We start from the raw sequence: 2339 nt of genomic DNA, 5'->3' as shown, positions 1-2339 counted from the left end.
AAATATGCCGCCAAGCTAGAGCACAACTGGCTTAGAGCTATCAGTCTTGTTACAGCATCTCCGCAAGAACTTTGTTTCTCAGCTTATCTTTTTGTTATTATTTTCACCCCCTGAAATGGGTATACCACATAATGGCCTCATTAATGGCTCTGCAATTTTTATAATATACCATAAAATGGATTCGGGGCTTGAGTTGTATAGACAGGTGACACTTTTCTTGTTTCCAGTGTAAGATGAAGAGAGAAAACGTCTGGGCCAAAACAAAAATAAAATAATAATACCAAGCAAATAATGCAGGTGGCATGGCACTTTGTTAAAATTCTAAATTTCTGACAGTAAGAGGAACTCTTACTTTTCGGTCACATAAATGTCACTATTTTTTCTACCATAACCCTTTTAGCCATTGTAGCTTTCAGCTGGCTCTACAGATAACTGTCTGATTCTGTTCCCTTTCAGGCTGTGTCAAAATACCTTTAAATAAAAAAGCTGACTAGAAAGCTTTAACCTAATTAAAATAATGCTACAATTGAAGATTTTGCATTTGGACAGATTTTAACACACCCACATTTCCCCCCCCCCCTCAGACACGATAGGTTTCAAGGAAGCCCATAAACAGGTATTAGTCTGAAGTTACAGCATCTCTTTACAGCATTCTGAAGTTTGTATCTGAACGAAAAGTTTCAAGAGGGGGAGCTAGTTAGCTAATTGATTACAGATTGAGACTGCAATGTACCAGAAAGGAGATGCTTGCAGAGTGGAAGGAGAGCCCTACGAAGCAGTGTTCTTACGTCCCATTTCTACCCCTACCTTCCCAGTGAAGCAAGATGATTAATGTCAGCCCAGTATGGTAGCTGATTAAGGGTTGACAAGCAGAAAGCAAATAGGATTTTTAATCAGGCACCTCACAGAAATGGAACTACAAAAACTGAAAGGATAGCCATTATACCCTAAGTCATGTGATTTAGAGCAGCCAAGGCAGTAGGTGCGTACAGAGAAGCTCTCTGGGTGTGTGTAGTCTTTGGACCTGATTTGAGCAAAGCCAACGTATTAGGCACGATTGCCTGCGAAGCCCGACTTGTAACGCACCCCTGCGGTGGGTCTCACGTCAGCTAAAATGGGTGGTAACTCATAAGATGGGTTCAGAGGCAGACAACAACTAGACTCATTTGTTCAAAGAGGTGAACATGGCAAAGTTATGTTGTTACCTTTTCTTTCCTTCATTTCTTTCCCCTCTCCCAACCCATTCCTTAAGCAACTGTGTTGCCCAACTTCCTCCCTATTCAGCCTGTATTATTATTATTATTTTAACCAAGAACAAACATAGCTGCTTTTGCAGCTTTTCTGTTCATCTTGGCATTTTCTCCCTTGTTTAGAAAATAAATTCCCACCCACACTCACACCTGTGCAAGGCGCCCCTCCCTAAGGCAAAGAGCCGGTCTCCAAATAAATATTCCAAGAGGGAAGAGCAGCATGAATGTGTGAGTGTGTGAGAGTGAGCGTGTGGATGTGTGTGTGTGTGTGTGTGTGTGTGNAAGTGTAAAGTCAAAGAAGAGGGAGTAAAATAACACAGATGTGCTGAAGCACTAATTAATTAGAGGATGCAATCAATGCTCCTGGAAATAACCAGAACACAGAACAACACAGAGTAAACCCAAAGGCCTACCCCTGGGCTCAGATGTCTCGGCCATGAATGAGGGAATAATCAAAGACTGTGGAGAGGGTCCGAGAAGGTTTGTTTGGTAATTCGAGAACTGAGCCAACCCGAATCTTCTCGTAATGGAATGAAAGCGGAAGCGTATCCAACCTTCAAGATGTTGGGAATGAAAAGAGTTGACAGGAATAATTCAAAACAAAAATAATTCCCAAAACAGTAAGGAGTGTTTGAGACTCAAACCTAAGGAAGACCAAGAACAAATCACAAGTCGCAAGATCCAATGATTGAAGGAAAGGGGGATAGTTTCGCCCTTCATCAGAGCAAACACCATCTTTCCAATGGCCGCAGGGTTTCTGGCAGCCCATGTCATCATTGGTCATTGTGCTCAGGTAGTTGGGTGTTTGGGGATTAGGGTGACACGCTGCCTTGAAACATCAGCGGTAGAGAAAACAGCTCCACCCGCCACCTGCTAGGAGCTATAGGACTGAGGCTTCCTACTTCCTACTCCCCAGCAAAAGGCACTCAGGTCCTTTGGATGGCCTCGGGATGGAAGGTGGGTGTTCGCCCCATTCCCCAGCTAATTCTGTTCTCTGGTGTAGCCACAGAGCCCCCAGCCACTGCCATGTTGACTGCTCATTTGACTGACAAAGTGAGCTCGAGAAACTGTTCAGAAAAGTTTGTGTGT

This window comes from Hipposideros armiger, unplaced genomic scaffold (assembly GCF_001890085.2).
Source record: "Hipposideros armiger isolate ML-2016 unplaced genomic scaffold, ASM189008v1 scaffold_622, whole genome shotgun sequence".
NCBI classification, from domain to species: domain Eukaryota; kingdom Metazoa; phylum Chordata; class Mammalia; order Chiroptera; family Hipposideridae; genus Hipposideros; species Hipposideros armiger.
This window is presented reverse-complemented; position numbering follows the sequence as displayed.